This window comes from Dermacentor albipictus, chromosome 8, assembly GCF_038994185.2.
Source record: "Dermacentor albipictus isolate Rhodes 1998 colony chromosome 8, USDA_Dalb.pri_finalv2, whole genome shotgun sequence".
In the NCBI taxonomy this organism is placed as follows: Eukaryota; Metazoa; Arthropoda; class Arachnida; order Ixodida; family Ixodidae; genus Dermacentor; species Dermacentor albipictus.
In genome coordinates, this window is record NC_091828.1 from 100,303,190 (window position 1) to 100,327,276 (window position 24,087).

General features: G+C 48.4%; 1 protein-coding gene across 1 annotated transcript in view; it reads left to right on the forward strand.

Annotated features, from left to right (window-relative positions):
• Positions 1–24,087, forward strand: part of LOC139048909 (receptor-type guanylate cyclase Gyc76C-like) — a 326,307-nt gene that overhangs the window by 183,400 nt on the left and 118,820 nt on the right. The window lies entirely within an intron of this gene.

The following is a 24,087-nucleotide window of genomic DNA, read 5'->3' on the forward strand; positions in this document are numbered from 1 at the left end:
ACTACATCAAGATTATTCGTTTTTTGTCTTACTTACTATGTTCTTATGTAGTGTGACTATAGTCGGTGACAACCTAAGAATTAAAAGAAAATTCACCGACGATTACGATACTCCCTAATGCGAAATTGGAGCGTGTTTTCATTTCGCGATATGTATTGGCTGGCGCGGACAATCTGTCTCGCGCGGCACGTTGCAAACCGAGCGATGCGTGGCTCGATCACTGCCTCGCTAATCGGGAGATCCCGGTGGGTGACACGTGGGCGCGATTCACAGCAGCCGCCGCAGACAGACCTCCGCTCATGCAGCCCTTTGTTCGCACGCGGACGATGTGCGTTATAACTCTGGCGCCATCTCGTAGCCATCGTCGCCGTTGCGAGGCAACTGCCCTTTGCTTCTCCCGCTTTCGCCGTACCCTCCTCCTCCTCCGCTTACCTCCTCGCGCTGTCTTCGCTGTCGCCGTCTCTCGTGCCCCGCTGCGCGCCACGTTCGCTCTTTCATTCTTCGCTACGCTCGTTCGCTCGCTTACGAGACAATCCATGCATACATGCATGAGATGCGTGCATATAAGCCTGCAATCCTGTGTGTTTTGTGTATTTCTTTCTTTTCTCCTACAGAGAATATGTGAAACAGTAGTCCGTGCCTGAAATTTTGATATTGCAATGTATGTTTTTCTGTTTTTAGCGCTTCTTCTGCTCACTATAGTTTGAAATGTTAGGAGTATCAGTGGTTTATGCTGCTCTATGCCTTGTAAAGGGGGTCCGAACCTCCGTCAAGGGAATTAACTTTCACTTTTTAGTTGAAACTTTCCCCCATTCAATATGGAAAAAAGTTCAATGCAATTCAATTCAATTCAACGCCGACGCTTGCCGTGGGAACGGGGGCCTAAGAGCTGTGTTCTAAAGCAAGATGACCACCCACGCAAACGCAGTACATGTGCCCTTCACGACTGAAAGAGAGCCGAGCGAGCTGAAATCCGCTCCCAGTTTAATTACTTTTTCTCTGCTAGTGTAAATGGTAGGCTAACTGGAAATTAAAAGCTCGCTGTTTCAAGCTAAAATGGTCCTTTGTTTGAGCATTCGTATCAGAATTACCTACAAAATTTCGTAAGACGTTCAGGTTTCAAGCTAAAACCAGCGGTGCCAGATCTGTACAGAGAAAACGCTACGCCGCTTGTCGCCAGGGAAATACGCGAAGCGAACTAATGCATTCCACTGTAATAATGTACATAACACTTGTTTTATTCTTTGGTTATCACCAACTACATTTTATGCATATAAATACCATGCGCTCCTCTACATAATACTTTAAACAACAACACAGCATTGCATAGAAACATTCTAACGAACAGTATTGCCGAAACAACGCAACCAATGAACATGCATGGCGCAGAACGGCAATAGAAATAGCATCCACGTCAACAAGACCTTTGTAATTGTGCGGATCTTGCCGGACCCCTTAATCAGACAAGGCGTATCCTTTCTCCAACTAGTAAACTGGGATTTTGCCAGTCGAACACTGGGTATAGCGTGCCCGGTTTATAGGATACGTAATGGCGTGTTTTCTCTATCGTCTGGCGGATCCCCGTAGCATCCACTGTACTGCACGAAATTGGTGGGTCACAATGCTAAGCAAAAGAGGATCTTCTCGTAACGCTTCTCTAACTTCTTGCGGGAAAAAGACCGTCGGGCACGAGAGACAGATTAGAAGCAGACAGGAAAGTTACATGCAACACTACGTCCTGTACCTTGTGTGCGCTCATGCCTCCTTGCAGTCCGTGACTGGATACCACGGAGTTCTTCCTTTCTTTCTGTTTCTTTCCGGTATATTCCATCGAAACTTTGTGACGGGGAAACAACGCCGCCGAACTTCTTTAGAGAGTCAAGCCAAGCCAATTAAGCCAACTCTATCGAAGTTGGCTCGGCCGTACGTGTTACCCAACACAACTTACTGTAACTACGTCTCTGTCTGGAAAAAAATTAAAAGAAGGAAATAAAACAAGACGAAAGAGGGGAACTGATCGTAAGGTCGATAAGCTCCGCTCCGTGTTAGCTTATCCTCCGGTGAAGAAGTCGCTCTGCGCAGCGAAAGAACACAAGGAAGTCGGATAAACGAAGCTACGGGACTCCTCGTCGAAGGCTGTGTAATCCGCGCTGGCGGTTTTGCTGCTGTCTTGTGCAGACCAGTGGTATAGAACGCGGCCGGGGTTTTGTAGTTAGTGCTGTTCTTCGCAAAATTGTATAGACGGCGTTTAAGGTTGCGCTTGCGGCGCTTGCAGTGTAGTGTGGCAACAACGCGTCTGACATAACTGCGTTTGATTCTTCGTATCTCGTTAAAACATGAGGAACTCGTACATCGAAGACATCGAAGCAGTAGTATACAAGGCACTTCGTACTCCCGTAGGATGGGGTCTAGTTTAGACACTTTCCCACATATACAAGGTGTTTCACGTAACTCGAACCAAGGATTAAAAGGAAAAAATGCGGTTAGCCACAGCTGCGAGTTTCACAGCGAAGCCTCAGAGCTGAGGTCCACAACCGTTTTACTTTAGTTAAAGGCGCATTATGCAGAATGCAGCCGTACGAAGAAGAGCCAGCGGCACGACATGCGAGAACGCTAATTCTTCGGATCTAGCGGGCGGTCTAGAAGTACCGAGCTCGTATTTACTGGAGTGTTTCAAAACATTCGAGCTGGTGATAGCGAACCGCTTACAAAGCCTTGGAGTACACCTATGTGGGAAAGTGGCAAAACAGACTCCATCTTAAGAGGAAGCTTTAGCTCGGTCGCCCCTGTCTAAATACACGTGCAAAGAGAACTCGTTTTTCTCGGCAACCACTGCACCGAATTTGACGAGGTTTGTTGCGTTTAAAAGACAAACTTAAAATCTAGCGACGGTTGGTTCCGAATTTTCGAGTTAGATCGTCAACCTTTTATTAAAGATTGGCAAAAATCGAGAATTTGCAAAAAACGAAACTATCAAGTTTACAACTTTGTAACTCAGTAAGGGAAACTAATAAAACAATCCTGTCAGTTGAATCTAATAGTGGATCTAATGCGGACAAAATTGATATGTTACTCGTGAATCTAAAGAAATTTAGTAATGGGGAAATGCAGCTTTTGCGGAGCTCTTGTAAACGATGTAACAAGTTTACGTAAGATATAAAATGACACACCGAATTTGTCCGCTTTGAATGATATAACGGAAGCTTTTTACAGAACAGCAATATCTGTTCTTGATGCAGAGCTATTAATTTGTAAACTTCGTGCTTCTCTATTTTTGAAACTGTCGAATATTTGAAAATGTATTAAACAAAATTCCTACCCTAAATCGAAATTACGCTTTCAAAGGTCACTAGGATTTAACTTTCTCTCTGAAATGCAACAAATTTCATTAAAATTGGTCCGGAGGTTATCTCAGAAAAGCGTTTTTGCGTTTTACATGTATTTGAGTAGGCCGCGTCGGAGTTGGGCCCGAGCTAAAGCTTCCTCTTAAGAGTGCGCGAAGTGCCTTGTACAGCTTCTAGGTCTTTGATGTGCGAATTGCTAGCATGCTTGCATGCATCTGCGAAGGTTTTGTTATTATCATCATCACTACCACCACTACCACCACCATTATTATTATTATTATTATTATTATTATTATTATTATTATTATTATTATTTATACCGGTGCAAACTAAATACGTAGTTCTGCGACGCAGTATAGTTCTTCACCCGCGACGTTGCGAAATAACTACTCGATATGTTACACCTTCAACTCGTGGAACATAAGGTTAGGTGAAATCGCGTATTATTTGCTCAACTCCATGCTTGTATGCGACGTGCTATATATATATATATATATATATATATATATATATATATATATATATATATATATATATATATATATATATATATTGGGGTCGAGACTCGCGAACGGTTTACCGTGGTTGTGGATAGTATAAAAAAGAAAAACGTGTCACTGTGTGCTCGTTCACTGGTGAATGGGTTCAATTTCGGCGACGCCTTCCATCTAACAATTGTCAGACTTTTGCGACAAAAAGGCGCGATAACGAAGGTTGCGTCGAATCGCATGACACAATGGCACGTACCTACATATCCCGTACACACGACACACTCTACTCTTCGGTAAAGTGGAATGTTGGGCTAGTTGGTGAGCAATCATCATACCTTGCTGGTGAAGCAGCGCACTGACACGGACACAGTGAAGACACAGACAAGAAAAGACGACACTCGCTGCAGAACATAGTAGCGAGTGTCGTCTCGTGTGTCTTCACTGTGTCCGTGTCAGTGCGCTGCTTCACCCACAAGGTATGAGCACTACTCTTCGGCCACGAATGCGAGAAACGTGAAAACTCTCTAGCGCTCTTCGCGTCGTCTGCTACGTATGCAACGCGGCACAGTGACGCGCACTTCGTTAGCAGACGGCTTCTTCATTAGCGGCTGCTGCTGCGGTACAGCGGGCGGCCTTGACGAAAGCTAGGCCCTCCGTGTAAGCTCTTCGCCTGACTAGAATCGTAATTGGATATGGCTCGGCGACAGCGTGGGTAAAAGCAACAGCAGCCGCTGGCTGGTGGGCGATGTCTCAAACACCTGCAGCTATGTGCCAGAGCCCTTCGTGGCCTCTCTGGCATTCGGCAGCCCTTTGGTGTCGCTTCCGGCGAGCGTCTTCCGTTTCGTTCGCGCTTCTTGTCAGCTGCCTTCGCGTCTTTGTAGCGCTCTGTAGAGAGGACGAAGAGCGCAGGTGCCGTTTGGAACGGCTGCGCCAGTCCCTCCTTCCCCCACCCCCCTCCCGCCCACTCTACGCCCACATTTCCGGACTTCCGGCACCTCCGTGGAGCGTCTTCGTCGGGGTGCCGTCCACTCGGAATGCCCGCAGCTTCATTTCCGCCGCGTTCGGCTTTCTCGCACAACACCGGCGCACTGCGGTAGAGTGCGCCTGCTTTGCCGTCGCGCAGGCGAGTGAGTCGTCGGTCGCCGCTGAGCTCCTTTCGGTTGTTTTCCGTTTTAGAGCGCAGCTCTTTGGCGTCCGTTCCTGGGTTTCGCGTCGTCGTCGTCGTCGACGTCGTCGGCCTCGTAACCAGCTCGCCGACGAATCTGCTGCTCCGCCGCCGCGCATGCGCGCTGTCGGCTCTCCGGGCGAGGGAGGATGATGGAAGGGAGGAGGAGAGACTGTGGAGGAGGGCTGGCTACACAAATGGCTCTTTGGCGTCCGTTCCTGGGTTTCGCGTCGTAGCTCGCCGACGAATCTGCTCCGCCGCCGCGCATGCGCGCTGTCGGCTCTCCGGGCGAGGGAGGATGATGGAAGGGAGGAGGAGAGACTGTGGAGGAGGGCTGGCTACACAAATGGCTCTTTGGCGTCCGTTCCTGGGTTTCGCGTCGTAGCTCGCCGACGAATCTGCTCCGCCGCCGCGCATGCGCGCTGTCGGCTCTCCGGGCGAGGGAGGATGATGGAAGGGAGGAGGAGAGACTGTGGAGGAGGGCTGGCTACACAAATGGCTCTTTGGCGTCCGTTCCTGGGTTTCGCGTCGTCGTCGGCGTTATCGTCGGCCTCATAACCAGCTCCGCCCCCCTTTCATCCCCCCAGCGCTAGCAGCGACCGACTGATACCGCTTTCGTGAGTCCGCTACCGCACTCACGAAAGACGTCGTGCACTTCCTGCAACTCGCATTAACCGTCCATCGATCCACACCGATGTTAGTAGTGGGGGACTTTAATGTTGACATAAAGACAAACAGCAATTTCCTAACACTTATGCCGGAGAACATCCCGTTCCTCTCGCTCGTAACGCGTCCCACGGCTGTGACAACCTCGCGAGGCACTTGTATAGATCTCGTCTTTGAGAATCAAGCATTGGTGTACCAAGTCAAACATATATCAGTCTATTTCTCCGACCACAAAGCTTCCTTCATGACTGTCAAGAACTGTTAGTGGAGTCTTTGTTAAAGGAATACGTGTGAAAAATAAAAAAAAATTCTGTAATAGCGCATACATGTGTTGCTCGATTTCTTTGCCTCAATCTATCGAAAAGGTGAAACAGCTTATTTGCTGCGCTCAAATTTCGCATTAGGAAGTAACGTAATCGTCGGTAATTTTTTTTACTCTTCTTCGTCTTCGTATTTTTTTATTTCTTTTGCGCAGTCTCTGAGAGCATGACTGATGGAGCAAATAATACTTACCGTCGACGTCTGTCCCTTCCTAGCGAGGAAGAAGCAGTGAAGTGTTCGCATAAACAGGGAGAACGAACGAACCGATACAGTACGTGTGCTTTTGCAAAATGGGCGGGAATAGGGATTTTCTGGAGGGTGGTAGGGAGAGATGGGTACACCTAGCTTCCGTGGGTTAATTGTATGCTTGGTGGGAAAGCTTACGAAGGAGACAGGGCTACCATCCCGAAGTACCGCCCAGTTTTTTGTTTACAAGATTCGCCGTGGTCACTTAGCGGCTGTGGCGTTCTTTGCTAAGCCCGAGGTAGCGGCATAAAATCCCTACCGCGGAGGCCGCATTTCGATGGGGGCCGAAATTTAAAAAAAAAAAAATACCCGTGTACCTTTCTTTGGGTGCGCGTTAAGAACCCCAATTGGTCAAAATTAACCCGGAGTACCTTATTCCAGCGTGTATCATAATCGGATAGTGGTTCGAGCACTTCAAACCGCAGATCTTTTTTTTTTTGTCTGTAGAACATTTTTTGTGGAGCTGTGCTTCACCGTGACCCTCCTGTCGTGTGAGCCCTGATTGGAAGCGGTATGATGACGAAAATTCGGGCTTCATTCTCCTTCGAGAGGCCCCACTAATTAAATAATTATCAATTAGCCCGACCAATTTTGTCAAATGCGTAGCTTCTGAACAATGCATACTGTACTCTCCTGACGTGGAGGCCCACACGAAGGCATCAACACTGCATGTACACTTCCACTGAGGAGGACCACGAAAATGAACTGGTGCTCTTGAAGAACAGCGCGTTGCGAACTTCTGAAGGACGTTTCGCGTGCCCGCCTCCCCCCCCCCTTCACTCGTCCCAACCCCACACCTTTCAGTGCCCTAACCACCTCCCCCCGCCCGGCTTCTCTGGCTTCCGCCAAGCCTGTTTTTCGCAGCGCAAAGAGAGAAAGGGAGGTGGATATAAGCGAGAACGGGCAGAACAAGAATGAGAGAAATGGGAGAGAGATAATTACAGAAGGAAGCTGTGGAGGAGAGGAGGGTAGTGATGGAGAGCTGCGGCGTGCCGTGCCCCCTCTCTCTTCACCCCTCCCCCATTCCTCTAACCTAACCCCCCCCTCCCTTAGTCTTTCCGGCTTCCTGCGAGCCTGTTTTTCTCAGTGCGAAGGGGGAGGAAAATATAATGAGAGGCGTGGTAGAAAGAGGGTGATAGAGAGAGGGTTATATAGAGAGAGGGTGATAGAGAGAGAGGGTATATTGAACGAGGAGAAGTGGGGAGAGGTAGATTCGCGGTGTACCTTTAGGTGTACCGTTTTGCTCGCGCCGCCACTCTGCCGCGCTCGCGCTTCTCTCTTAACCGAGCTGGAGAGTTAAAATGACTCTTGTGCGGCCGGGTGCGGCGACATGGCCGGGCTGCCGGCGGCGTGGCCGCCTGACCTGAAAATAGATTTCCCGCCACCGCCGCCCCGTCCGCGTTCGCGTGTTGTCTCGTTTGTGCTCGAGGCGCTTTCCTCCGCGCCTTGTTGGCGGCCGGCCGTGGTAGTGCGACATCGTCGCAATCGCGGTGGAAAGCAGTGACACTCGTTTCCTTCTCTCCCTTCTACCTCTCCCTCCTTCTCGCGAACCTTTCTCCTCTCCACGTGAATCGCTTTATCTTTGTCCGCGGTCGGGTCTATTGTGGGTCTTTTTTTTTATCCGTCAATCTGACGGGGCAGCGTACTTTGCTGAAGCAGGCTGCAAACCGTCTCGCTGTTGTTGATGACGCTGCTGCGGTTTCTGTGTTGCTGTTAACTTTGGTCCGAGTTAAAGCTTCCGCCGTCTCTTGTTGAGAGTGTCCTTGCCGCGGCGGCGTCTTGTGACTTTGTTTTACCGGAGTTGCCCCAGCTCGTTTGGACATTGTGGCAGGCTGGAAAGAACAAAGAGACCGAAAAGGGCGACGGGGTTTCAGGCGGAGGAGAGTTGGGAAGTAAGAAAGTGATTGATAAAGTGGGGCAGGCAGTGTCTCCCGTTTTCGCAGTACTGCGGCATTTGGCTGCTGTCCTCAGCGCTCGGGGAGGCCCTGCGGGGTTGAAAATTGGAACTCTCCAATTTGTCGCCAACTCGCATTCTCTTTTACATAAAAAGAAAATCAGCTAAAGTCTTCTTTGTCTAAGTAATTTTTTACAACAGGTACTGTGTAGCGCAGGACCGTTTTATACTAATGGCAAGCGAACGAGGCACGTTCAGCATGTTGCAGAAGCATTTGCACGCGGTCTGAGCTGAGTTGATGTACGAAATGCTGAAATATTCGTGATAAATACTGCGTGAGGGTTGCCGTGTGAAATAAACATAACATATGGCTCGCGCCTTGCGAACGAATGCACTTTTAGAAACCATAACGCCTGCGTTTTTACCGAGTTGGTCGGTTCTTGAAACGCTTTTGGACGATCGCTATGCATGCTGGTTTGCACGTACCGTCATTGTGATGGTTCTCTGTTTTCCCTGCGACGCCATTTGGCGACGTGTTGGACGGATATGCTGCTCGTTGGAAACAACTGAAATGCCAATAATTAGGACTCTTCGGTCTGCCTCTCCAGTGCCCGCTGCGACAAGACTTCTAGCGCTAAGTGGTTGTGGTTATCGGGGCAGTTCTTAGTCCGCAGCAACGAAAAACAGTTTGCGACTGTGCGTAAGATAAAGCAGACGACACTCAGAGTTGTCGTCGTCGGTTCGAGCGTTCTGCCACCTGTTGTAAGGTGTCTGTTCGAAAGTGTCGCACCGTCTGCTCGAAGAGGTCACCTCTGCATATCCTGGGACAAAATGGCTAGCGTGACCGCGAAAGAGAAACAAACGACGCCTCTTAAGTCTCGTCGTCTGCTCGAAGCTTTTGCCGTCTGCTCGAAGGTGTCGCCGCTCTAAATTTATCTTCAACAGGAAAAGAATGAACAAAAAAGTACTTCACTGGCACTGGTACTTTGGGTCCTGAACATACCTCTTCATGCTGCCGCGTGAGTTCGTGCGTGCTTCGAAATCTCAATGGGACCTCAGAAGTGCAACCATCTCCTTCGATGTCCTCCGTATCGAGTGGATATATATAATTCATGTATATATATACGGCCGTCTTAACACAAAATGCGTGGTGCAGTGCAGCAACCTATACAGTGGGCACCACTGAAGGATTTGCTTTGCGCTTTCTTCGCAGGAAAGCCAGCAATCCGCTCACAAATACGAAAAAAGAAGGCGGCCTTTTCCTTTAATAGAACGACAACTTGCTGTGCGACTGTTTCGGTGATGTTATCTGCGGTGGTTCATAAGTCAATACGTCATCTCCGGAACGCCGAAGCCGCCAAACAAGCTCAATTGCAGTTTACATTACCGAAATATCTGCTTTTGAGGCAGTTACGGATTTATAAGCTGCGTGCCTTATGGAAACTTGGTGATTTCTGGCGATTCTGGTAGAAACTATGAGGCCGGGCATCGATATTCGTTTGCCAGAAGTATCTGGAAATACGCTGACCCTATTCAATGCGAAAAGGGTCATTCGAATCCGTTCACCGGCTGTCTTGAGCTCACGTTGTCGTGTCTACGTCGAACTTTTCTTTTGTGTGTGTGTGTTTTTTTTTACTAGACAAAAATTAGAGTTAGCTCATTTTAACCCTGTTACGCCCAACGTACTTTTTGCTGCGTTAACATCGGTGCGGAGTTGCTGACAATTATAAAGCATCTCCCTCTGGCGAACTGCTATGCTGAGTTTGGTAGTTCAAATTTGTGATTTAAGATCGCGCAGGCCTAACGCACACGGGCTAATTTAGTGTTTCTTGCTGTACTGCAGTGAGTTTTCAGCTGTACATAGTTCAGCTAACCAATTACTAGTTGACCGATTTAATTACAAGTTAATTTTTTTACTTACGTAACATTTCGTTGGCCCGATGCCGTGGTGCAGTGGCTGTGACGCTCCGTTGCCGAGTACGAGGTTGCACGTTCGATCCTCCGCCCCGATGGGTTCGGAATGCAAGAACATTCGTGTACTTAACATTTAGGTGCACCTTAAAGAAGCCTTGCATGCTTTTAAAATTAATCCCAATCACTGTGGCGTGTCTGATAGAGTCCCACTGCTGGTTTGAGAAGTTCAACTCAATCAATCAATCAATCAATCAATCAATCAATCAATCAATCAATCAATCAATCAATCAATCAATCAATCAATTAGCCAGTCAGTCAAACCATTTTAATGCTTTTTCGGCAAATGTATAGTCTCTATGGCTAGAAACAAATCTGCCCAAGTTGTTCTAATTTTCGTTGAGGTGAAGGTGTGTCTGCGATTTACAAGATATTGGTGCGAAACTTTGGTGGCCGACTTCTCTGCCTCTTTCAAAAAGGGTGAGCGCTCCCGGAATGTTACCCGGCGTGTGGCCAGTTTCAGTGTGTGTGCGCGTGTTCTCATACGCGATCGATACATTTCCTTTTCTCGGTGATTTCTAAAACGAGCGCAGCTAGACGTCGATGCAAACAGAGGCAGGCCCAGTCGGGACCAGGGGCCGAAAGAGGGGGAAGGAGGTGTGTGAAAGGGAGAGAGGGAAATCGAAGTCTGGTTAATCCGTTGTCGTCATTGGTGGACCAAGGGGTCTGCGTGCTCCAGCGATTTCCCTTCTTCTCGTCGTTAACAAGTGGAACTCTCTTCACCGTTTGCGCGGGCGAGTGCGCGTGTTGCTGGGGGGAGGGGGGAGAAACCCACTCTTACATAGCGACCTCTAGCGGAAGCTTCATTTCCTATTCACCCGGGCAGACGTGGTTACTGTACCGTGTAAAGCCTTCTTTTATCGAGGTCGTCGGCGCCGATGATGAGGATCTGTAATGGCTTCTTCCCCCCCTTGGAAAACGGGCCGGCGACAAATAGTCACCTGCCCTGCTTGAGCTAACTGTTGTTTGTCGCATCTGTTGCGGCGTGGAAATTCTGCGCGTTTCTGCTTCATATTTATCTTCGTGAAACCGTTCATCTCTCTACACTGTCAAGTTACCTATGCCTGCTATGACCCCCTTCTCTATTGATGTCTTCCCTCCTCCTTTTTTTTTATCTGCCAACACTCTCAACGTCTCTTGCTTGTCTCCGCCGCTCACCCGTGAAAACTTTCATCAGCTTTGAATTCCAGCTCTTCTAAAAGGCGGACGTTTCCTGCGAATCTCGCTATGTGAATATGTGAGCATTTCGTTAGGACGCGCCGACTCGTTTGGCGGATTTTTGCTTCAGCAGACACATATGCCTCACCCTGTTGCGAATATTTGCACCTGCATGACTTCTATTCCTCTTTGCTCAGTCAGTCAGCTCGGGCATCAGCTACTAAGTGATGCACTGCCGTTTTGCGTGCATCGTATACATTTTGCGACCTGAGTGCCGTCTTTGCATCAGGCAGATCTTTTTGCCGCCGTGCTGGTATGATATGTCTCACAGTTATAAAGTGTACCGCTTCGGGACCACTTTCCGTAGGAGGAGGAGGAGAAACATTTATTTCAAAAAAACAAGGAAAGGACAAGCAGGTGTCTTTCTGCATGTGAGGGCTTAGCCTTAGCCTTAGACTTAGCCTGCTTGAGTTATTCAGGCACGCTATACATGTTTTTCGTTGTAGCATTTTGTTTATATGTCCTTAGTCTGTTTTGATATCTTCTTTAAACTTCTCCATCTACCTAGCTTGTACAACTACCTGTGCCTGTAACGGACTCGGTCCCGTCAATCTCTTCCCTGCATTTTTTTTCTACCAGTACTCTAAACGTCTCTTGGTTATTTCGACTGCTGACCGATTGATACTTTCACCCACTTTAAATCCATGCGCTTATGGAAGGCGTACGTTACCCACGGCTCTCGCTGAATCCCTTCGCATTCCTTTAGGATGTGCTGAGTGGTCTCCGGACTTTTGCTGCAGCATACACATTCCTCATCTTGTTGCGAATATTTGCTCCGGTGTGTTCTTGGCCTTAGGCAACGAGCTGGAGCCGGAAATAGCATGGCACTGCCCTTTTTTGTTATCGTACACACTTTCCGTTCTAATTACTTTCATTTTTTTTTGTCGTAGCAGACGATAGGCGCCGCCGCCAAGCGGTGTGAAGCGTAGCTACTTGACAGGCAGATATGACGTCAGTTCTGGTAATCCGAGTTGGCATCGTGGAAGCTGTCCCAGTTTTCTTTTTCGCTTCTGTATTTATGTGTGTACAAACGCCTAGGTAGTAAAGCAGCACAAACCACGCGCTATACGAGAGAGAGAGAGAGAGAGAGAGCAGGTTTTAAATGAAAGGCAGGGAAGCTAACCAGGACAGTGCTTGGTCGGCTACCATGCGCTTGGGGAAGGGAGTTAAGATTAAATTAAGATTAAGAGAATGAGAGACAGTCCAGAACCGAAATGTTCGACGGACCTGTACCTCATTAAAGAAGATACTGGGAATGCAGATTCGCAAATCAATCCTACAGAACACCCTGAAAAAGCGCAGCTGCGATACCCGAAATCAACCGGAGTCCAGCGACCGTCCGTCCGGGGTACCGCGGCTGACGATTCCAATTCGTCGCCGACTCCAGTATTGTAAAGCTTGTGACGCAGCTAGCTGCAGGCACATACGTTCCGGTAGATTCGGGTTGTCTTTGTCTCGTCCATCCACACCACCCCTCGGCAGCGAACTACATTTCTCGTATAAAGACGCCCGTTCAAAAGGTGGTTCACGAGCTTCTGCAGGTATACCTTGTCGCTCGAACTAGGCCGCGGTATACCTCTAAGCGTACCCGTAGGCTTATTGTAGCACGACAAAGTGTGCATATTGTCCGGTTTAGCGGCATGGACAGGTGTCACGTGAACTGTCCGTCGCGGCGTTGTTGTCCTTATTGGTTTCATTCTCGTTCTTATTCGTTTCCCCACTGCGGAGTCGTAGGTTAGAGTGCACGAGCCCAGGTCGACCTCTCCTGTCAATCAAATCTACCTATCTGATTCATTTGTTTATATATCTAAGCGTTATCATTGATTACTTCCTTTCCTTTTCAGCGTAACGTAGAGACGTGGATAAGCCCTAGGTACTCTTTTGTTCAATTCTTTTTCAGCGTAACGTAGGGAGGGAAGAGAAAAGTAGAAGGCAGGGAGGTTAACCAGAATAACGTCCGGTTGGCTACCCTACACCGGGGTAATGGGAAAGGGCAAAACAAAGATCACAGGGAGAAACTGGACAATCGGCCACTTTCTGTGCGTAAGTGCTGCTGGAACACCGCCCCCATCGCCCGTCGGCCTATAAAGCGGTGAAGGCGCTTTTGTGTTTCTTAAGGACGACGGGTTTGTGCGACCATCTGTGACTTTTAATGCAATTTCTGTGAGACCACACGCGTCAGTGAACTCGCCGCAATTTCCTTCTTTCCTTCCCTCAGCGTAACGTAGAGACGTGGATAAGCCCTAGCCACTCTTTAGTTCAATCTCGCCACGGCAACCCGTTTGCAGCAAGCAGAACAGGACCCGCCTTCGCTCCCGTTAGTAGTCCTCCCAATACGATCACGCTCTTCGGGAACACAGGTGGACAGACGTCGCCACTAGTACGTCAATTGCAGCGTCGCCGGACCGGGACGAGATGGTGCAGGTTGGTACAGCGGCGAGAGCGCTGTCGCATTGTGGTGGCTCTTGTTTCGATTCCCCGTGTCCGACGTCATCCGGGTACCAATCCGCGATGACACCGTCGCGAGGTAACTGATGCCGGCGTCCGGCCTCACGAAAGGCGCTCTAATAACCGCCAGTGGTGGCGGATCTTTCGTAACCAGACACCGTCGTTGTACCGCGACGAGGGCTGCATAGCTTTTCCTCGGCTAGGGCTCATTTCAGTACGCTATACTTGGTTTATTGGATATCCTCCGGTAATACCTTCTTCGTCCGTACACCTTTTTTTTTGTTCTCGTCTGCCTTACGCAGCGTATGGGCCCACTTTTCTACCTTGCATTCTTTTTTTTTTTTGCAGCGAACACAGACATTCTATTATGTGGAAAAGGAATCCCGAGTTTCGTTCAACACGACATCTTGCACTGCCCGTTCACACGCACAAAAAGAAAGCGTGATTTCAATGGCATCTCAATAGAAAGTCAATCGAAAGCAACACAAAATCAATAGAAGCACAACAGGTTTGTTATGTAAAGGGGAAAAGCTATTTTCATTCGCAGTCGTGCAGGGAAGTTGCGAATCAACGTTTAGTCGCGGGAAATAGAATTCCGTGTCTATATCGACGCGTTATTAGCGTCAAAGCTTTTCGCGCTTCCGTTTTGGAAATGAATTTAGATAGCGTATAGTCTTCACGAAATTTCAAACTGGAATTCAGTACCTCTTTGTAAAGAGCGTTTGTCGAACGCTGTGTAAACTCGGTGCAAGATCTGTAAAATGTCGACCGTAATTTTTGTAGGAGTACGCAGCCCACGTGGTTAAAATGGACTGTTTTGCTTTCGTGTATACTTCTCCTGCTTACTACAGCATGTATATGGAAATATATAGGGGTAAATATTGTTAATGAGTCTCTTTTCTCTTGTCCGCATGTTCCCGAATGCGTTTGCAGAAAGGCCCGGGAAACATGCAGAAAAAAAAAACTTTAGGTTATTGCATACATTGCAGGACTTTAATGTAAATGCAAATTTATGTAAATACTTTCTAAAATTATTGCAATATAATTCTGCCTTAGCGTTCTTGCGGGCCCAATGGCAGTTCTACTCTGTGAAGGAAGGGGAAATTGCTAAATTTCTGGAGGAAATGTACGGGTAAAAAAATTTATGCTTTTTGCTCGCTCATATTGGTACGATTGAATGGAAACAGTTGATCGAGTTTCCGTATACTTTTCGGAGAAGGCTTTGCGATTTTATATATTTCTCAGCTTGTTTGTACGCTGTTCGTTCAACTTGTGTCAACAGAACTCGATAAGGCGGCGTCCTTCCGTCCATTTGCGGTCTACAATTCCCGAAGGGCCGTTTAGAACGAGAATCACTAGCCACCGGTCATTATGTAAGTCCTTAAGTCCGTATGCTGTCTACGGACGCTCTGTAGACATCCCAGCAAAAAATAAGAAAGAAAGAGAACAAAAGAGAAAGGACAGGAATCGACATCCGGTGAGTCAGGGGTGCCCTTCTTTTTCTTAACTTTTATGTTTTCGATGTGTTTGCACCTGACGCAAAACGTACTGGTTTGTTCCACATTCATTGTTTAACGAGGAGATATTGTTAATGTTATATGTACCCGCAGGAGGCCCTCATGCACCTTTATGCTCTTACAATTTTTCTTAGAAATTTATCGATGCACCATATGTTTTTCTTCTTGCTGCCCGCTTTATTGTAGCGGGGATGCAGGACATATACTACTAACGTATTTACAGAGGCGTAAGGATAAACACAAGCTAACTTAACCAAACAACCACGCACCAGCCGTGCCCCCCCATCGAAGATCGTCCTCTTCTTCCTTCTGGTTACCTAGTGCCGACATGGCATTGTCACTTCGCAGCCAAATAAAGACCGCTGATTGACTGACTCGTTTATAACAACACGTGATATAACAATGGCGCGGCACCTATTATAGGAAGCCCACCAACGGCACGTTTCGCAACTAAGCCTAAACGTCTGGTAGTCGTCTGTTTCATGACCCGGCGAAAACAATAGGGGGGAGCGGGAGGAGGGGAAGAAGAGAGAGACGGCAAGTTTTGCATCTGTGCCTAACCGTCTGTTAATCGTCTGTTTCGCGACCTGGCGAAAGGAACTGGTGGGAGGAGGGAGAAAGAGAGAGAGAGGAAGCGCGCGGCTGTTCTCGCTCGCGCATAGTTGCGTCACGTGTCGGCCGAGTAACCAACCAGCTGTAGCCATGGCGCTCTCCGCGCCGCAGCTGCTGCATCGTTGATTTGCCGTGTCACGTGCGCCGACCCGGTCACGCGTGGACGCGTTGGCTGCGCGCCGACGAACGCTCTCCTTCTGCTGGGATGTCGATAACCAAGCCGTCACTCCCTCCCGCCTCGGTTGCGTAACTGTCGGCGGCAGTCGTTTCTACCCGGAAGCGTGTATTGCAGTTTTCGTGGCATGCATCGATCGGCGCCTGACCTGTGGGCTACGTGGTGTACTACGTGTAACTGTTTATAGAGCGACGACCGCTTACGCCGTCGTAATTGGCGCTTTCTGGCAGCTCGACAAGATTGCCAGAAGGTGTGCGACACCGGGCTATTGGTTCTGTTTCGATAGAGTTTAGCGCTAAAATTTCTTGCTTGGAGGAAACTCTGGGCACCGTGCGGCCGTTCGGCTATACTGTGGGAATTGGGATGGATATGGGATACGTGGATTTGGCTGATCACGTGTCTCGTGGTTTTAGGACGTTCTTGCAGCTTTAACGTTTACTACCCTCTTATTTTCCTGTGTTGGCCTAAGTTTCGAAGCGATCCCGCGTCTTTCTCACGAAGAAGGCAGTGGAGACTACTGCGGGCGCGTGTAGTGACTGCAAATGGCGGCGTTTTGTAAATGCAATATTCTTTTGTTAGAAATTGTGAGTCTGCAAAGGGTCATGAAGCCGTCTGAAGTCAGAACACTGCAAAAGTTTACGCCCTTACTGACTCTTAAGGGTGTGAAACATTTTCCAGCGAAGAACGAAGATTAGGCAAACTTCGGTATACTAATGATCACGGTCACGCTGGCTGAACCGCCACGTCTGCAGCTCGCGTGGGCAGCACAGCGCCTCCTAGTAAGCTTCAGGGGAAGCTTTATAGGTTAAGCGTGACTTCGGACATTAAAATAACGGGTAAAAAAAAACGGAAGACAGGCAGGAGGAATGAGTACACAGCACAACGGGCTGACTGACTATAACTTTAACTGGAAGGTGTTATTGCGGTGAGAGCAAGAAAGCGGGAAAGCAATCTCGTATTGTCGCCACTCTGTAAGATACTTTTCACCCTTAAAAGTGAATACGGGTGTAAATGCGTCCATGTAACTGACGCTCTTACATCCAAAAAGGGTGTAAGGGTGCGAGTTATGGACACATTTATACACCCTTGTTCACTTCGAAGGGTGTACGTTATTTTACACTGCACAGCGCGCCACACCGTAACGGTATATAAGCAGGAGGACACTCCTTGCAAAAGAACAAGCACATCGTTTTGTGCGCTGTATCTGTTACCGGCCAAATAAGATTGCCACTCACGTGTGCTTTTATAAACGTTTGCATGCGAGACAGAAAGTTATCGCTTCTTATTTTGCGCCTTTATAGAGAGCTTAAGCTCGGCGCCTGTTGTTGAGTTCTCTATCGACGCATATGCGAAACACAGACCTGCTCTTATTCCAGTGTCGAAGCGTAGCGCTATAGATAGTGCAGCTGAGTAAACTAATGCTGAATTCCATGGAGAGAACAGGAGTAGAGTGAGGCGCAGTGCGAAGTCGGGTGGCAGCGCAGTGAGAACCGGAACGCTCGACCCGCCACCAGAAGGCGGTGTACATCGGGAGAGCGGGTTGGAGGGGTACGTGCGAGGGAGGAATGTACCACGTGACACAAGCAATCGGACGTCCCAGCATTCTCTGCAGGAGAGCGGCAAAGCACGTGTCACCGCGTTGTGGTCGTCGGGAGTTCACCGGTTCGCGGCCGCGTGTAACATCCATTCGTGCAACGCCGACACGTTCTCCGACGCATCCGGTCACAGTGCAGCTTTCGCCGCGGTCACCGTGGAGCGTCTCGAGCGTTTCAGCAAGGCGAAGCAAAGCAAGACGCTTTGCTGCCGCTGTAATACGCGTATCCGACGAGAAGCGAGGTGGACTAGAAATGCCAGCATCTGTCGCGAAATCGCCGCCACACCACACCCAAGCCGACGGTCGCCTCGCGACAGTGACGTCAGGCCACACAGCCCCCAATCGGGAGGCCTCCTCAAGCGCCTGACGACAGTGACGTCAGGATGCACCATCGAACACACGGCCGCCACGCCTGCCGATGTGATGAGTCATCCCGCGCGGCGCCGAACCGCCCAGACACCCGCACTTGACGACAGTGACGTCACGCACGCGTGCCAATCAGGAGGCGCACACCTGCGCCTAGCGACAGTGACGTCACGACACAGAGGAAACCAATCGGGAGGCCGGAAAGCTGTGACAGTTTCTGCTAACGGCAGATGACCTTGACAACGAGCTTGACAACTTGCGCAGAGCTTCGTAGGTTTCGAAAAGTATGGTTGCCTCAAAGTTCCGGCCAAATAAAGGCAGATAAAGCTTCGTAAGACAAGAGCTACACGAACATCCGAAGCCGCCACAAGCTCGAAGATCAGGCAGACCCTTGTGCTAACTAACCGTCATTCTCATGGTATGGCTGACTGATGGGAGGTTCCAGGGCGCCCTGTATGGTAATTCCCCGAGCGAAATATCTGTACCTCAGCAACGTACCGTTCGGCAAAAAAAAAAAGAACGGAACGGTACGGAACGGTTCCACGATGCTCGTTCTGCGAAGCAAGAAAAGAAAGAAAGGTGTTCGCAGCAGCGATATCTTTTTTTTTTTTTACGAGAGTTAATTGGAAGCACAAACGCGGAGCAGGTCGCGAGCTCTTTCCAACTTCGCGTTGGCGAACTTCTGCTGCAGTCGCGCTAAGCGAGACGAACGACCGTCTGTCGCACGTTCTTAGTGGGTACGTATGCGCACTCGTCTGGACAAACATTGCAAGCTCGGCGGAGGGAGACATCAGAGCAAACAAGGGCGAACTCGAAGGCGGAGTCATCCGCGGCAAATCCGTAACCGAGCTCGCGACACCGGCTTCTTCCGCGGCTTCGCTATTGTTCTGCGGAGGAAGTCGCTCCCCTCCCCCTCTTCCCCGGTATGTGGCGCGAGAGAAGCAGCGGTTTTGTTTCTGTTTTTTTTTCTCCTTACTTCTTTCTTCGGCACGCGTTAAGACACCGTGGAGCCACTTCCCATCGCGCGCTGTCGCTCTCCTAAATATAACACGGCGTGCGCGAGGTGCATTGCACCGAGCTGACAATGGTAACCCGAGCTGGGGAGAAATAGATAGATAGATAGATAGATAGATAGATAGATAGATAGATAGATAGATAGATAGATAGATAGATAGATAGATAGATAGATAGATAGATAGATAGATAGATAGATAGATAGATAGATAGATAGATAGATAGAGAGAGAGAGAACTATTTGGTCCATTAAGGGTTTAGCGTTCGGTCTTCGTTTTCATCGCTGCAGACGCTTGCCCTTACTGACCTTACTGTATCGTCTGTTGACGCGTACCGTATTTTCATGCCGTTAGCCCGCTGTTAGCCCGAGTGTGTTCGACATGGCTAGTTTGCATCAGCGCGGGCAGGGTTGGCTTGGAGCGGATGGCCGCGGCGATTCCGGCGATTGCTGTGTCGTTCTGCCGATGGCTACGCATGTGTCTACGGATACGGCAATCTATAGGGATATGGATACTGGCGCGCCTGTTACCGTACGCGTGCTCGGCGTATATGCTGACTCGCTGCAGCACGTGTGCTGCGGTGACTCAGTTGATGGCTGTGGCGTGGCGACGGCTGTGCGTTTGCCTATGGATATGACTATGGATATGGATACTGTCCTGCCTGTTGTGTGTGCTCGGTTGTCTCTACGGTTCGCCAGAGCACCAGCTGCGTTGACTCAAAGGTTGCCTACTACGATGCTACTGGCTGTGGTCGTACATATTCTCCATGAATGTAGCCATGCAATTGATACTCATATGGGCTTTGCATGATCGGTGTCGCTAATTCGCTGCAGCAGCAGCTGCTTTGGCTCACTGAATTTCTACACGTTGTGGCTGTGGGCCTGTGGATACGTCAGTTGATGTGGATGTCAAAACCGGCCTGTGTACTCTACACCTGCTCGACGTATGTAATGCGCTGAAGTTACCAGGATTGTTGGCGCTTTTAGACAACCACAGAGGGCGTAGCCGCCTTGCGGGCCAGTATAGAACTAATAAGATGGACACTTGTACAGTGCGGTGGCACTTGAGTGTACTGTTCTGAGCGTCGCTAAATTCCGCCATATTGTCCGACTTTGAGCCAATCAGAGACGCCGCAGCAGCCCTCTGAGCCAATCAGGGCTGAGGAGGTGGCGATGAATTCGACAGTATGGCGGAATATTTGTTCAACTTCCAGAATAGTGTGCCCGCTGCGATGGTATAGGTTGCCTGTGGCGACGACTCGGTGGATTGCAGTGGCAATAGATACGGCTATGGTTATGGCTGTGAAAGTAACGTTCTGCTATCAAGCACGAGGCTGCGAGTCATTGCTGCTCCCTGGCCCCCAGAGGCCTAATTCCATATTAGGGCTGACATATTTGCAAGAATTGCAGCGCGATTAGGCTTAGGAAGAAGTAATCCGTGGTTGCCACAACTCACTCAAACAAACAAACAAACAAAAAAAGCCTCCCACTTATCCCCCTGTACAGCGCGCTTCGGGTTATTAAGCCTAATCGATCATCCGTTCGCTCTGGCAACGCGTATACTCGTCTTTGCTGCCAAAAGAGTGGCCCAGTTCCCGCGTCTCTTGAACTGTCGTGGCTAAAAAAAGAATAAAGAAATAAGTAAAAAAGGAAGACTAAGAAAGCATCGGCAAAAGAAAGTGACGAGAATGTAAGTTAATTAATAAATTATTCGTTCAGGCGATTATTGATGCGGCGTGAGACGTGGTTGGGGCTTTTGCGCTGGACTGGCTAATCTCTCAGAGTGACTGGCGGTAGCCATATTTCTGTCCTGAATTATATATTCATTTTTATTTCGTTGCTGTTGCATGGTTTGCGCTTTCTGTTCATTGTTCCCTTCGAAAACGCTCCTTTGCTTCTTTTTTTTCTTTTTTTTCACGTATTACTTCATGCTCATAGTCTCTATTTCCCTCGTTGGCTGCTCAAGAACAGCCCAGCTGGGCTGACCGACGATGTGATTACATGCTCTGCTGAATTTTATGGCATAATTCTATGCTTTGCAAATTGCAGCTTTTCTTTGTGTGTGTGTTTGTGTGTGAGGGGGGGGGGTTGTGGGTAGTGGAATTCTTTGTCAGTTGTATTTTGCATAGGCGTTCTGCTATTGCAACAGCCTGCAATATATATATATATATATATATATATATATATATATATATATATATATATATATATATTGCTTGTCGCGTATTTTATGCCCCGTCTACCTCACTCAATTCACATGCAGGGCCTCTATCCTACTTTCATACTTTCATACTTTCAATAAGTTACAAAAATATATTTGTGCGCAAACAGCGTGGGGAAAAAGAAAGCGCAAAACCGAAGCCATAGGCCCAAAGATAAATTCGTACAGAAGAAAACGTGCACAGTAAAATAATTTACACCCTTGATGGTGAGAATTGCGAATCATAACACCCTTGAAGGGTGTTTTCATTCAAGAAACATCCCATCATCATGACTTTTTGCGAAGCATAGGGCAGTTCTAGATGCCATAACACCCTTTTACCCACCGAAAGGGTGCACTGACTAAGAATATCGGGGGTGGGTGCAAGGGTGTTTTTGTTTGTTTTTATCACATTCACAAACATACAATTGCACGAAGAGACGGCGTGTCCCACGGCACTAAAAACCAGTGGCGGATCCAGAAATTGGCCCTGCCTTACCCCAAGCCCTTCCCCCCCGAGACATGTCGGGCTTTCAAAGCCGACAAAACTCCTGAAGAGAGTCCCCCTCCGTTTCACTGTCTGTTTTGATAAGCCATTTTAAATATGTCCTGGGAAAAACCTGTTGCTGAAGTACTACTATCTATTATGTCACAGTGTTCTAGGTGGCACACAGTTCCTAAATGTCGTCACGCACAAATTCCGCGGAATCCAAAAGCGCGCACCTACTTTTACTAGTATTGAATACTTAACCAAAAGAAAAATGTTCAAAATGTTTTCAGCAAGGCAGAACTAGTGCAGCTCTTGCTTTTGGGACGCCAGGAATCTAGCAAAATGAATAGGCCACGTGACAGCATGCAGCTGGACGCGCCACAATTGCTCTAAAGCAGTGCGGTCGTCTAGGTTTCTTTCAAGCATGACAAAACAGGCAGAAAAGGGTGCGACGAACCATACGCGGACAAAAGATACGCCGATTCGAGTAGCTTTGACCCCACCTGACCTTCTTTCGCCGAATCAATAACCCCAATTCGTTCTGCTTCTCTCAAGTTTATAAACAAGGTAGGTTCGTTGGCAAACTTGAGCCTTCTCATCCACCACAATGCTTTGCTCAAGCAGCATCTGCAGAAAGAGCCGTGCAAAACGCTCATGGCTTCGCGTCTGCGTCAATTTACGAAGCTGGCTGTACAAAAAGAAACTATTAAGTTTGTAGTTGTATAGTAAAGGAACGTTCTACTGGCTTACAAACAGCTGCCTGAACGGAATGCTCAAAAAGAAAGGGAGAATAATCTAAGAAAGTATAGAGAACTAACGTACAACTTGCGATGCATAAAGTATTTACAACACCGACTAACAACGGTATTTACTGAAATATTTCCCCTCCCAAATTGGAGACAGTATTATTGCATGCATGAATAGGATAACAAGCCAATCATTGTAGATATAACGAGATTCCAGAAATTGGCGGGGCATTTGCAGACCCATCTTTGTTCACGGAACAGTGGTGAGGCATTTTCAAGTGTGCGCGCTACTGCCCACCTGCCAAGTACGTTCGCGATGTCTTGGCACATGTAGAACTGCGCGAGACTCGCCCGTCTCCCCTCGCGAGACGGGTAGGACAGGTGCACATGCTGAATACGGGAAAGAAATACTTTGCAGAATGAAATTGAATTTTGTCAAAACACCAGAGCTCTGGATTGCAGGTTACAGCGTGCACAGGGGCGCTCTGCCAGATTTTAAAGCGAAGCTTTCTGTGCCTCCTCCCTCACTTTTTCCAATTCTGCTGCTGCTGCTGCTGTCACTGGCTTGACAGCCGGGTCGGTGGGTGGTTTGAGAGCGTGCATAATGAACATGAGAGGGACGCGGGGAAGGCGTGTGCGAGTCCTTTTAGCGAGAACTTCGTGGGCATCGCTACAATACTCTTTGGACCTCTTTGGCCGTCACAATGCCCACTGAAACACCCTGGCCATCGACACAATGCCCTCTGGAAGACTAATTACGCGTTAGCCCCCTTCTGCTCACCCCCACCCACCGCAAAAGTAGTGCAGAAGGTGCAGCACTTACTTTTTTGTACTCACATGCAACAGCGCAGAGGAGAGACAGTATGGTACTAAGGGGATCGAGACAAGAGAATGCTTAAAGCCAACACCCAGACGAAATGTCATCACAGTTCCCACACTTTGCCAGGAAATTGTTGTTGTCATTCAATAGCCTTTACCACAGCTGCACCCTCGCCGAGCAAAGGGGTTCGGCGATGGTATAGGCACAGATATTGAATGGGAACAATACTAAATTGCTCTGCTCGTGGTAGTTTGAGGGCGAGCGTAGTTGGGTCGAAAATGACTTGTCTACCGCATGCACAAAATACCTCGATTTTGAATATATCTTCCTCATTACCCGTCAAACTGCTATTATAAGCAACTGCAGTAAGACAAAGACCGACATCAGATTATGACAACGACAACTCATGGTGCTGTCCACCAGAGGGGAATCGTTGTTATCTTTGTTCTTTTTTTTGAGCGGTCATAGGCCCCACTCGCTCACCCGCTCATAAAAATAAAGAAAAAAAAAAAAAAACCCGAGATCTGGATTCGCTTCGGTTGCACTTTCACGACAGCAGGCAAAGAAAGACTTTTCGTACTTGGAAACTTAAGGTTTTCGTGTTATTCTGCACATGTGAAATTTCGTGGTGTCGCCTATACGTTTAGAAAGCTATTATGCAAGTACTTTTATATCTGCCGTTAATCCAAGCTATTTAAAATTTGAGTGAGCACTCCAGTTCAGAAATATGAGCATTGTGAACTTCTTGAAAATGCCAATAAAGCTTTTTTTTCTCTCTCTGTTTCTCTGTG